This window comes from Macrobrachium nipponense, chromosome 43, assembly GCF_015104395.2.
Source record: "Macrobrachium nipponense isolate FS-2020 chromosome 43, ASM1510439v2, whole genome shotgun sequence".
Classification (NCBI taxonomy): Eukaryota; Metazoa; Arthropoda; class Malacostraca; order Decapoda; family Palaemonidae; genus Macrobrachium; species Macrobrachium nipponense.
The window spans coordinates 31,448,868-31,463,370 of NC_061104.1; the positions used below are offsets into that span (position 1 = coordinate 31,448,868).

The 14,503-nt window shown below is 36.5% G+C and overlaps 1 pseudogene; it reads right to left on the reverse strand.

Annotated features, from left to right (window-relative positions):
- Positions 1-2,833: 2,833 nt before the first annotated feature.
- On the reverse strand, positions 2,834-11,600 carry LOC135213864 (uncharacterized; annotated as a pseudogene).
- Between the last annotated feature and the right edge of the window lie 2,903 nt (positions 11,601-14,503).

Below are 14,503 nucleotides of genomic sequence, written 5' to 3' on the forward strand. Positions count from 1 at the left end.
CGTGACAAACAAATTTGCTGTATTATATACGCATTCCATTACAGTCTGATTGACTGCTTGATGTTTTACCAGTCTGTGCGGCCAAAGTTTTACTCCCTCTTGACAAATGAATTTGCCTTATTTGTATATCTGCATCTCATTACATTCTGTTGACTGCTTTTTATTTTTCAGTCGGTCAACTTCTTTCATATTTGATAGTCTGTGCGGCCAATATTTCTTGCGCCCTCATGACAAATAAATTTGTCGTATTTATATATGAGCATCTCATTTCAGTCTGTTGACTGCTTTTGTATTTTGATAGTCCGTGCGGCCAATATTTTACACCCTTGTGATGAATATTTACAGTCTGTGAAAATTTTTGCAGAGAATTTGTAATCCCTATAATAGGATCCTACATCCTAGAGGCGTTTCATTCGACCTTAGTGGAATCTAATTGGTATTATTCTGTCCTTTGAGGATGCCATTCCCAGGCACAGCACCTGGCTATTCCAGAGCCTAGAGCTCGTATATTTCAAGGTCTTGTGCCAGAAAATTCAAGACCTTTCGGTCCTTATACCAATTCCTTTTGAGGAGGCAATTGCCAAGGTTTAGTGCTCTAGGCCCCCAGCTCAGGGCCCTTTATTTCTTGTGCCCGCCAATTCCATGCATTTGACGATGCTGGTGCGCAGATAACCATAATTCGGGAGGATAAAATTCTCATAGTCCTCATAAGGCCTTCCTTTTGATTAAGTCAGATGCGTTTAACTATTGTCTAAGCAAGAAGAGGCTAGATGTATGAATATATATATATATAAGATATAATTATATATATATATATATATATATATATATATATATATATTATTATATTATATATATATATATATATATATATATAATATATAGATATATATATGTGTGTGTGTGTGCGTATGTATGTATGTATGTATGTATATACCGTATTTGACGACATATAGGACGCACTTTTTTTTCCCAAGTTTCGGCTCAAAAAATCGCCCTGCGTCTTGTACATCGTAGGTGAAGTTTGATACCTCCATTAGGCCTTGGCTAATCTCTCTGACGTTCACTAACCCAGCTTTCGCTTAGTACTTTTACCTACCCTAAACTCCATGCATCCTTATTTTATTGTCGGTATTATTGTATTTATTACTGGTGCTTTAAAAATGAATTAGTAAAAATGAAAGCAATCTAATCTGAAATGCTGTGACTTGCGTTTATAAACATTAGGTGATCGGTGCTCTGACTTACCGGTATTGCCATCTGTTGGCGAGGAATAAAACTACGGTATGATCGTTGCCAGCGCTGCCAAATTGCTTTTATTATTATTATTATCACTACTAATACTACTACTACTATTATTATTATTATTATTATTATTATTATTATTATTATTATTATTTCTTGCCTTTGAGATTTCATGTGTATGCTTATTGCTTGCCTGTACTGCCAAATTGCCTTATTACAGCTATATTTCAGCTTGTGTAACGTACAGCTAGACTGTTTTCAACAATATATGCTTAAATACACTGAAAACTTTTTTTCCTGAATCCGACCTCCTGAAATGAGGGTGCGTCTTATATGCCGTCAAATAAGGTATATATATTTATATATTTCGGTGAGAATTTCACAAGTGTTTCTTATGAAAAATACAAGGCGAATACTATCATGATTCTTATCCACCGAGCTTACCTTTCAACATCTGACTATGATGCTTTTCATAAGAGTATAAGTTTTATTTTTACACTCTTTTTGTAAAATTAATAGTTTTAACAATGTTGTCTTCTACAGCTATGTATGTAAGTTCCTAATCAGAAAATCTAATTTAACCAAACAAAAGTACTGTCCAGAGAGAAACCTAATATATATAATTCCCACTACATGTAAAGTTCCCTTATATTTTTCATCATTCGTTGGATCCATGCAATTTAGCATTTGCCCCATTTCTGGGCCAGGTTCGTGAGCGTTTGGTCTTCCCCTTGACAACACTTGGCCATTGTCCTTTACCAATGGGAGCTACAGTTCTTGGTCTGTCAGGTCCTCTTCTAGAAATGGAGGTGGGCCCACATGGCATTTTTCCACGATGTGCACGATTTGTTTCAGTGGGAACATTTGAGGAACCACTGACAATTTTTTTCTGCAGTTTCAACCTGGTATTTGCAAGTAGCTCCAGTCTACCCAGCAATGCATGTGCACATGCCTACATTCAGATCCACTGAATAATGCTTCCCTGCCTTTGTCTGACTTTCCACTTGCTATTTCGCTCCTCTTAGGCGCATCACCTTCTAGTCAATTATCTTGCTGAATGTCCTTAGATTTTTTACACGCCGTCTGCAAAGTGCTACTTCCACCAGCCTCTGATATAAACTTTAAAAACTCCGTAAAGACAACAGACTGTGAAGTGTTGTAAGCTTTGCACCTGAAAAATAGCATAGAAAGAAAGAATCACCAGGGAATTTAGGTAAATGGCAATGCCTAAATATTATTATTTCTCCAGAATATTCTGACAGGAATGGAGTGGAAAAGAATCGATCATCATGACCTCACATGTACGAGAGGGTTGGGTAAAAAGAGATAAAGGATAATCCTGAAGTCATTTATACCAGTCTGACATGAGAAGCACAATATATACATAATTTTCACCTGGTGCAAACAAATATTTACAGTTGAGCTGTTTTAATTTCACCATATTTATAAAAAAAACTAATTAAAGCATTGTCAAATGTATATACAAAATTATCTAAGTTCATAGTGTCACAACCATGTTACAAGCCAAAGCACTGTTTAGGTTATAGCACATAAATGGAATTTTGTTGCGCAGTATACAGCATTTGAATTAGTTGAGCACAATGTCCTTGATTATACACATTGTTAATTCACAGAAATTATTTGTGTGATGACCCCTCAACAATGCACCAGCTTGGAAGGTTAGTCCCCATTCCGCTTTCCTCTTTACTAACAAATGGAGGTACCTGAAATACAAATCAATCAATTGACAGGCAAGAAAGGATGGACATAAAAAAGTGTAAGAAAAGGACGTACGGAAGTAGTTATAAATACTGGTGATTTATTTAAGAACTTTGCCATAATTCACTGAAAAACGCTGTGAATACTAAGATAAGAAAACTCGTTATATTACAGTATTCTAACAATATACACTGCTGAATAATGATATTACCTTGTGAAGTTGGGATGTGTCTCTGCTAGAGAGCTGGTTTGGAATTCATTCTAAAATTGAGCAAACTCTGTTTGAGATTTAGCATACACGAGGTTCTTGGTCACAGCCATGAGCTCATGGAGGTTTTCCTTCTCGATACCATATTTAGAATCAAGAAGCCACCACCGCATTTCTGCAGCAGATGAAAGATACAAAGAAACAACTGAGCTGTTGGCCAGGTGGTAACTGCTAACGCCTTTCTATCAGAATCACAGTTGTCAGTCATGAAAGTCTGTGGTGATCCTTTTCCAAAGAAAACACCTTCACCAACTACACTTTTGACCATCTTGAAGCCTGTGAAACACATATTAGAAATAGGAATTATTTATTCACCCCCGCGGTGACCAACCCCATTTCCTTGCCCCGTTATCTAATAACAGATTTCCTGAGCCCATGCCGTTTAATAACATTCTTGCCTCATTGTGTTTACTTCTGCCTATATAGAACTTCCTACTTTTGATATTTCCTTGTTTAGGTTTAATTCCAGTTTATGCACAAGGATAAGTTGTAAATACTAGTAGGTAAAAAAATGATATAAACTAAACTCACCTCTCATAAGACTAGCTTTATCTTGCGATGATGTAAATAACACTGCCAGAGGTGCTGGACCAGCACAAAGAAGCAGGACTATTGCAGTGTTCAGCATGTCCACGTATCCAGCAGCATCAAGGGAAACGACTTAAGAAGCTTCCCTAAATTCTTTATGGATTCGTTTCATAAATTGTGTCACCTGGAGATGAGCCTCCGTATATTTCTACTTCTATTGTTAATTCAGAGTTATCTTTGGCATACTTTTTGACTGAGTTCATCATTGATAGGTTATTTAAGCCGCCATATTCATTCTGCAGCTAGTCTTGCCGCATGTAGTCAATTGATTTAGGAGATGGATTTATAGAATGGTTAGCCTTTCCACATAAATCATCACACAAACCCATGTTCACCAAATGAAATCTTGTGTCTTGGGCGGTTGACATGTCTAAAAAAGGTGAAAAAGTCAGATCAACTCTAGAGATACAAGACAAAAACCTTTAAGAAATGTTAGAACGTTCGACACTACTGTTTAGGATATTATGAACAGTATTACATTTTGTAGTACAGTTCAGCTGAGTTTCCCTTTAAAGAAAACTTGCTTTCATCGAGGAAAGATATAATTGTAAAAAAAAAAACTGCCTTACGCAACATCCAAAATTAGATTGGCATGTGTAATGATTTAGAAGTACACTGACTTGAAATGCAAAAAATCATTACATTACATGACACTAAAGTGGTAGACTTACATTTCCACTCTATATGCTTCATCGAAATCCATTTGTACGCCAGGTTGGATCAGGTAACTCGAAACACCATGTGCGGAACTGAGAACCCCCCAAAAATTATGGCCATCTGCCATATCAAAAGAAGTTTCATGTTATGTTCATAGGTTGGTAGGGACAGTTTTTCTAACCATCACGCCATGTATCTTTTTGTGTGTACCTGTTTAATGTATTGAATGAAAACAAGATTTGTTTAATTTCTGAAATATTTTTTTAGGTTTTCACATTTCATAACTCTTGTCGCATATATTCTTAGCTTTTATCCTTCTTAATGATTCAGCATGTTCTTAACATAAAGAAATAAATGCTTCCAGCCGTATGTTGACTGTTGATTTTCAGAACTCCAATTCGACTGGTTGGTATTTGTAGTGTGGGGTTCCGGGTTGCATCCTGCCTCCTTAGAGTCCATCACTTTTATTACTATATGCGCTGTTTCTAGGAGCACACTCTTCTTGTATGTTTTTCCAGATTACTTTTCAGGGATCTTGGGATCGTGCCTAGTGTTCCTATGATTATGGGTACAATATCCATGGGCAAATCTCATATCCATCTTATTTTTTTTTCAGGTGTATCTTTCTCTTTAACTCTGGTGTCCCATGGTATTTCGACATCAAAGAGTGATACTTTCTTCTTGGTTTTGCCAATCAACGTCACGTCTGGTCTATTTGCACGTATCACCCAAGCTGTTCTGATACCTTAGTCCCGAGAATCTTTGCCTGATTGTTTTCTATCACTCCTTCAGGTTGGTCCTGATACCACTTATTACTGCAAGGTAGTTGGTGTTTCTTGCACGGGCTCCAGTGTAGGGCTTTTACCACTGAATCATACCTCTTTTTGTACTGGTTCTGTGAAAGTGCCGGACATTCACTTGCTATGTGGTTTATGGTCTCGTTTTTTATATTGTACTTCTTGCATATGGGTGAGATGTTATTTCCATCTATCGTTCTTTGATCATATCTGTTTCATTCTTGGTTTGTTTGTTTGTATGGTGTTTTTACGTTGCATGGAACCAGTGGTTATTCAGCAACGGGACCAACGTCTTTACGTGACTTCCGAACCACGTCGAGAGTGAACTTATATCACAAGAAATACACATCTCTCACTCCTCAATGGAATCACCCAGAATCGAGCTCACGCTCACCGATGTGGCACGCCAACACCATACCGACCACGCCACTCTTGGGGTAACCCCTCTGTAGCCATTGCCATGTTTCATCGCTGGCCAGTTCTTTAGTCTGTCTCGTGTATTGTCCGTGCATTGGTTCGTTGTGCCATTCCTCTGTTCTGTTTGTCATGCTCCTGTCTCTGTATATTTCTGGGTCTTCGTCTACTTTTATTAGTCCTTCTTGCCATGCACTCTTGGTTATAATAATAATAATAATAATAATAATAATAATAATAATAATAATAATAATAATAAAATAACATGCAAAAGAGTGTGATCCTAGAAACGGCGCACATAGTAAGAAGAGTGATGGACTCCTAAGGAGGCAGGATGCAACCCGGAACCCCACACTATAAATACTACCCAGTCGAATTGGAGGACTGTGATTAAGGGGGAAAAAAATAAAAATATAAATAAAAAATTAAAATATTATTATTATTATTTTTCTCTATAACAGTCCTCCAATTCGACTGGGTGGTATTTATAGTGTGGGGTTCCGGGTTGCATCCTGCCTCCTTAGGAGTCCATCACTTTTCTTACTATGTGCGTTGTTTCTAGGATCACACTCTTCTGCATGAGTCCTGGAGCTACTTCAGCCTTTTAGTTTTTCTAGATTCCTTTTCAGGGATCTTGGGATCGTGCCTAGTGCTCATATGATTATGGGTACGATTTCCACTGGCATATCCCATATCCTTCTTATTTCTATTTTCAGATCTTGATACTTATCCATTTTTTCTCTCTCTTTCTCTTCAACTCTGGTGTCCCATGGTATTGCGACATCCATGAGTGATACTTTCCTCTTGATTTTGTCAATCAACGTCACGTCTGGTCTATTTGCACGTATCACCCTATCTGTTCTGATACCATAGTCCCAGAGGATCTTTGCCTGATCGTTTTCTATCACTCCTTCAGGTTGGTGTTCGTACCACTTATTACTGCAAGGTAGCTGATGTTTCTTGCACAGGCTCCCTTGGAGGGCTTTTGCCACTGAATCATGCCTCTTTTTGTCCTGGTTCTGTGCAAGTGCCAGACATTCGCTTGCTATGTGGTTTATGGTTTCATTTTTCGTATTGCACTTCCTACATATGGGAGAGATGTTATTTCTGTCTATCGTTCTTTGAACATATCTGGTTCTTAGGGCCTGATCTTGTGCCGCTGTTATCATTCCTTCAGTTTCCTTCTTTAGCTCTCCCCACTGTAGCCATTGCCACGTGTCATCGCTGGCTAGTTCTTTAGTCTGTCTCATGTATTGTCCGTGCATTGGTTTGTTGTGCCAGTCCTCTGTTCTGTCTGTCATTCTCCTGTCTCTGTATATTTCTGGGTCTTCGTCTACTTTTATTAGTCCTTCTTCCCATGCACTCTTTAGCCATTCGTCTTCACTGGTTTTCAGATATTGCCCCAGTGCTCTGTTCTCGATGTTGACACAGTCCTCTATGCTTAGCAGCCCTCTCCCTCCTTCCTTTCGTATTATGTATAGTCTGTCCGTATTTGCTCTTGGGTGTAGTGCTTTGTGTATTGTCATATGTTTCCTGGTTTTCTTATCTATGGTGCGGAGTTCTGCCTTCGTCCATTCCACTATTCCTGCGCTGTATCTGATTACTGGCACTGCCCATGTGTTTATGGGTTTTATCATATTTCCGGCGTTGAGTTTTGACTTGAGTATCGCCTTGAGGCTCTGCATATATTCTTTCCTGATCGTGTCCTTCATCTCTTGGTGTTTTATATCCCCTCCTTCCATTATTCCCAGGTATTTGTATCCAGTCTCATCTATTATTATTATTATTATTATTATTATTATTATTATTATTATTATTATTATTATTTTGGAAGAAGACCCTCTTGTAAACAAATTCTCTTGAATAAAAAGGCAGGATTCAGCGAATTAATCTTATATATTATCTTTTCTATTTTTCTTATTACTCAATTTTATGGCACAGCGATATTTCTTAATAACTGGCGCAAATATTCATATTGAGAATAATGCTGTAAGTGGTATTTTATATAGAAAAGGGAGTTATCAGTATACTGGTGTGTGGGAAGGCGTTCCTCAGGTCCGGGTCAAGCAGTGGTCGTCGTCGTCGGTGTTGGTATCATTCCATAAGCTGCGGTCGTCTCTGGTATTCAGCTGGTATTAATGCTGGTGGAGCTCTGGCTTATCACGACGTTTCAACCTTCTCGTAGGTCATCTTCTTGGCTGATCAACAGCAGAAGTTCTCATTGTTCGAGCCGGTCTGGGGCGAAGTCGGGGATCTTGCGTTGATTGTTGCAGGGATTCAGCCGTGCGAGCGCTCGAGTAGTGTGTTCGGGAATGAATGTCTGGAGTCCTCCCGCTGATTGTTTTTAATAAGAACTAATACTTTTGATATACTAGGTACTATCTTTATGAATATTATTATTGATCCATGCAGTGAAAAATAGTTTGGTATATGACTATTTAAGTTGCAGTTTCTCCGTTGAAAAAATATATAAAAGGTTCTTTGAGTCAAGGGTATAGTAACGAATTATTACGATGTTTTTTTTCAACGTCATTAAAAAAATATATTATGTTTAGTCTCTAAAATTTCAAATAACTTTAGCCAAACGAACTGAGATTTAATATTTTTTCATATTGTTTAAACACATCTATACCGTACTTTTCTTTATTCAGATATCTGTTATATTCTATCAGTGGTGATTGATATTAGAATGAAATATTTTCCAAGAATTTTCAAGGCGTATTGTATCATTATAAACAAGGATGAACAAATATTGACGTATTGAATTATTCAATTTAAATTCGATTAGAATTTGTGACATCGTTTCCAGTGTTTGAATTTCAGTGTAACTTTGTTTCAAGTGGAATTCAAACAATTAAATTTGCCATCGCATATTTGCCCTGAATTCTCAAGAAATGTAGCGTTATTTATACAGATGACAGACATTCCATTATAAATAAATACACTGTTGACTTGTGCTGGCAAATAACACTGGAAGAACATAGACGAATGTTGCAGACGCGTGCCTTGTTAGCGATGTCCATCTAATTGGCTCTGCAATTGCTCGTTAAGATTCCTCTGTATCTCCGTCAGAGATTTGATGAATTTGTCGCAAAGGTCATCTTTTTACACAGAGAGCGAGAGAGACACACACAGAGAAAATGGCGATGGTCTTGAATGAGAGACACTGAGTGACTGTCAAGTCATAAAGGAAAGGGGCAGAGAGATAGAGAGGCCTACGGAAAGAGAGGAGCTTAGGGAGGGGAAGGGATAACTTGATAAAAATATAGACTCGGGGTGAAAAAAAGACACAGGCAGAAACAGTTCGGAACGAGGGCCGAAGACTGAGACCATTATTTGAAAAGGAGAGAGACGTACTGAGATAGAGATAGAGTCAAGATTTGAGAGTTCGACAAAGAGTAAACGAAAGGTACTTGAAAAGAAAGAAAGACCGGAAGAGAGAAAACAAACACAAGGCGAAGACAGTGTAATTTTTAGTTTATTAAAGTTAGTGTGCGAAGTAGAATATTTAGTCTGGATTCAATAAGAAATTAAAATAGAAATGTAAACAAGTAAAACATGCGAGAAAGTTTATTCGGCGCAGTCAAGTTTTCTGTATAGCGTATAATGGGGTATGAAACTCTCAGCCACGGCCCATGAAACTCAGCCGCACCCCATGAAACTTTCAGCCACAGCCCGCTGATGGCCTGTGTCATTGGCACATCTATTGCGGTAACAGACATTCGATCATGGACAACTTTAACCTTGAATAAGATAAGAATTACCGTGGCTAGAGGGCTGTAAGTTGGTATGGTATGTTTGATGATTGGAGGTTGGGCGATCAAGTAACCAATTTGAAGATCTGTAGCCTCGGTAGTACTTAAGATCTGAGGGAGGACGGACAGTCAAAAATTCGTCTCAATAGTTTTCTGTTACAGAAAACTCAAAAATTTATATATATGTGATATATATATATATATATATATATATATATATATATATATATATATATATATATATATATATATATATATATATATATATATATATATATATATATATATATATATATATATATGCTGAAAAGAAAAAAAATCACAGCAAATGTACGTGACTTCATTAAATAAGCGTATACCATAGGAAAATGATAGGCAAAAATCCAAGCGCTTTTGTTTTTACTAAGACATGGTTAAGGAACGAATGAAATACAATTGGAAAGAAAGTTATCAGGTTAAGAAAAGGATCAAGAAGACCAGATCCAGATGGTTAATTGTCAAAAGGGTAAAGATTAAAGAGATAATCCAGGATTATCGGATGACGCATGGTCACAAACTCAAACAGAGATTTAAACCATAAGAGAAACTAAAACGTAGCCATACAAAGTCCAAAAACATGTATAAAACTGAATATATTAATTTTGTTGCTTATATTTATCTACAACTTTTTTCATTATGAGGGCAGTTTATTAACGCTGAGATTAAAACTATTTATGATATTGCCTTGAAATTTAAATACCCAAGGTTTTTTGTAGATGTGGCAAGGAAAAGTGATAGAAAAATATTTTATTTAACTAATGCCAAACTTGAATTTAGTAAGCATAAAATTGCCAATTAATAAAAGTTTTTTTTAGAAATTCCTAGAATTTGAAAGCTTTTTAAGATAAATGTTGTTTACAGTAATATTAATGTTAAGAGTTTAGTAATAAAATATTCTCATTAAGATGTTCCCGGTTGCATATTTGAAATTCCTTGTAAAAAGTTTGGTAAAATATATCTCGGGCAAACCGGAAAATCCCTGTCACAACGAATCAAACAGCACCAATATTCTGTGAGAACTGGGCAAATATTGAATGCATTAAATGTACTTGTGAGAGATTTAGATAATCCTATTAACTGGAGTCAAGCAAGAGCTGGAATCCCATGTAATAACACAGTTAAAAAGAATTATCATTGAATCTTGTTTCATCAAGTCAAGTAATGGATGTGTTCTAAATTTAAGTCTTGATTTATTTAAACTCGATGCCTTCATAATGAAAAAAGTTGTAGAGTAATATTAGCACCAAAATTAATATATTCAGTTTTATACATGTTTTTGGACTTTGTATGGCTATGTTTTAGTTTCTCTTATGGTTAAATAAATGTTTAAATTTGTGACCGTGTGGTATCTGATAATCCTGGATTATCTCTTTAATTTTTACGCTTTTGATAATTAACCATTTGGTCTTCGTGATACTTTTGTTTACCTGGTAACTTTCTTTGTAACTGCATTGCATTCGTTCCTTGACAATGTCTTAGTAAAGACGAAAGCGCTTCGATTTCTGCCTATATGTATATATATATATATATATATATATATATATATATATATATATATATATATATATATATATATATATATATATTATATATATATATATATATATATATATATATATATATATATATATATATGAAATGTTAATTGTCAAAAGCGTAAAAATTAAAGAGATAATCCATGATTATCAGGTATCACACGGTCACAAACTTCAACATATATATATATATATATATATATATATATATTATATATATATATATATATATATATATATATATATATATATATATATGTGTGTGTGTGTGTGTGTGTGTGTGTGTATGTATGTATGTATGTATAGAATGTATTTGTAATTGCCACAGTTACCATTAGAACTTCAAACTTTTTGGAAACGCTTGCTACAACAAAACCTAAGATACAAATAGAAATTTCTGTCTCTTGGGCCAGGATTCGAACCTGTACAGTGTACGCAATAAGTTAGAATGGAGGTATCGTTAAACACTTGCCCAACCCATTCTGACAGTTGCTAATACAGAGTTGTAAGCAGGTCTGCCACGCACCAGTTGACCCAACTGTGTACGGCTAATAGCATCAGCAAGGGTTAAGAAAGAGGTCATGGGGTTAGCAGTCTCACTTTTTAGATTATCTGAGAAGTAAAGGAAAAGGGCATTGATTACACACACACACACACACACACACACACACACACACACACACATATATATATATATATATATATATATATATATATATATATATATATATATATATATATATATATATATGTGTGTGTGTGTTTGTGTGTGTGTATGTATGAGTCATATCACATTTCCGTGATTCATATACGTACATCGAGCTACAAATGTCCTTCAATATCTAATTCTCTCTACCTCGGAATTAATATATATTCATATATGTTAACCGAAGGGGGATTTTTTAGTCGATAAGAAATTCGTCGGTACATGGGCGCGAATCATTGAACCAAAAAGTCAGGACGCACATTGAAGCCTTATACTACACAGCCACCGTGTGGTCTAAGGCTTCACTGTGCGTCCTGAATTTGTTGGTTTGATGGTTCGCGCCCATGAGCCGACGAATTTCTTATCGACTAAAAAATTCCCCTTCGGATAACAGATATGAAAATATATTAATTCCGAGGTAGAGCGAATTAGATATCAAAGGACATTTTTAGCTCGATGTATGTATATGTATTTATACATATACTCTCTCTCTCTTTCTCTCTCTCTCTCTCTTATATATATATATTATATATAATATATATAATATATATTATATATATAAAATATATATATGATATATATAATATTTGCCTGTGTGTGCGTTTTTATGTGTACGGTGTATATGTAAATTGTCAAGTATATTTTGCGAGCAGTTTTCTTCCTCTCCTTCTGCATCATTAATTCTTCAACAAAGTGTCGGAATACCGAGACTTATTCAGCGTCTTCCAGTATCTCTTTTGGGCATCATAAATCAAAGGTCAGGTATTGGCTCCGAGCCATCCACGTATACCCCAACATGAGCTGCATTCCCTGGCGCTCGCACGAGCACAAGGGCACGAAAACTTGAAGAGACTCTTGCATGGGCACTTGTGTATGGGAATTTATAAGGACACGTAGCTACATATAGACTGTATAGTGATACTTCCTCAGTGATACATGCATGTTGAGGATTTTACTGTAACACAGTGACACATGTGCAAGGAGTCTAGATAGATTAACGCTCGTGTACAAGAACCATACCAGTAAACATAAAATGGGAATATTCTTGGGGTTCAGCTCACAAATTTCTGTAAACTCAAGCACACTTAGAAAGCATCACGTGCAGTTGTTGTACATGGTTGAATTTGCACGGGCACACATCCTCGAGTACCTGAAAGACGCGTGTCTAAATACACTAACTCAGGTACGCGGGCGAACTGTCAAACAACTAACGTTATTTAATTTTAAAGGCCGCATGGGTGTGTGAGTGAACAATAGTAAAGTCATGCCCTTAGACAGCAAAGCTACACACACAACGGGAATATGCGTATATACTCGAGTGTACCTTCACAAATTACTCTATACTTGATAGTGTATTGATTACAGTATATTTACTTGAGGAAAACACCTCAATGATCTCAGACTTGATATTTTTCTAGGAAAATTTTGACATAGGCACCGACAACTATCAAAATTTTTAATTAATGTTTATCTTGGTGCTGGTTTACAAAGGTTTAGTGGGCTATATATATATATATATATATATATATAATATATATATATATATATATATATATATACACACACACACATGTACACACTATACACACACACAGGGAGATCGTTAGCCCCACCTCTCTCTCTCTCTCTCACATTCCTATCCATCCATACAAAAGTTCCTACCCACCCGTGCAAACGCCCATGCCATGGCCCATCCTTTTCCTAGTGAGCGAGACGACCATAAAATAACAATTGCGATGATGGATGACAGAAAGGTCTTGCGGTGACAGACACAAAAAATCTGCGACTAGATATTGATGCTGCATCGACGCACGTTGACAGAACACGCCTATATCACTGAAAGAAAGAGAGGGGCCGTGGTTGATTGGGAAAGAGACAAACAGACAGACAGACAAGAGGCCAGAGAGAGATAAAGCTTAATTGAGTCCGAGGATTGATTATTATAAGAGAAAAACTCTCATGAGAGAGATAAAGACAACTGATGCTTATGAAGTGAAAGATTTTAAAAGTAGCGGTCAATTACGTTGTTAGTTTAAGTAAAGTCAGAAAAGAGAAAAGTCGGCATAAAACAAACAAATAATTTTAGAGAGAGAGAGAGAGAGAGAACAGTTCCACGCTACGCTGATCAGATCAGGACATGAATCAAAGCGTTGTCGGCGACTGTGTCTCTTTCGATCGGCCGGATAATAGATGCAGGGGGGAAAGTTGAAAGTCGAGAGTCGAGCCCGAGACCTTACCGTGAATGATGGGCCTGTCGCATCCCATCGCAGTACATTTCAGCACTACAATCATTCCCAGGGATCCGAGAGACTCATCTATACACATTACGCTCCTCACTGAAGCCACTTCATCTGTTTATCTTATCTCAGGCAGGAAGATTTCGATTGGGCATCGTTCCCAGATGCTGCCTCGAGATGCTGGGAAGGTGACCAAGATTTCCTGTTTCGATACATGGGTTTGTTTCGCCGTTTGGCTACACACACACACACACACACACACACGACACCACACACAACAACACACACACACATATATAGTATATATATATATATTTACACAGTATGTATTGATATGTATGTATGTACTATGTGTGTGTGTGTGTGTGTGTGTGTGTGTGTGTACATAAGTAATTCTATTCAGTGAGGAAACAGGATTTTATATTCTCATATGATTTGTAAGAAAATTGTATGGGAATGTAGGATTTTTTTTTATATCAGATTATATTTATTATGGGCATCATATCTTACGTGGGATCGTCATTATGTGGGTACTTCTTGTCA